Here is a 230-nt window from a genome sequence, read left to right on the forward strand (position 1 = left end):
CTGAATTATATGTTTTTCGTCGTCATTGTAGTCCAGGGAACTCGAAACCACATTATGACGATGGCGGAAGTGATATGCGTCGATGATTCGGATGCAATATCAATAATGAATGTGAATAAACAACAAAGCGCCACTGTAACCCAATACGGCTCTGTGATTTGGGATTTATAATATATAGGCCATCTTCTCACAGACTTCCGCACAAAGACGCGGCTGCTCGCGCACGTCAC

This window comes from Barbus barbus (genome assembly GCF_936440315.1).
Source record: "Barbus barbus genome assembly, chromosome: 6".
NCBI classification, from domain to species: Eukaryota; Metazoa; Chordata; class Actinopteri; order Cypriniformes; family Cyprinidae; genus Barbus; species Barbus barbus.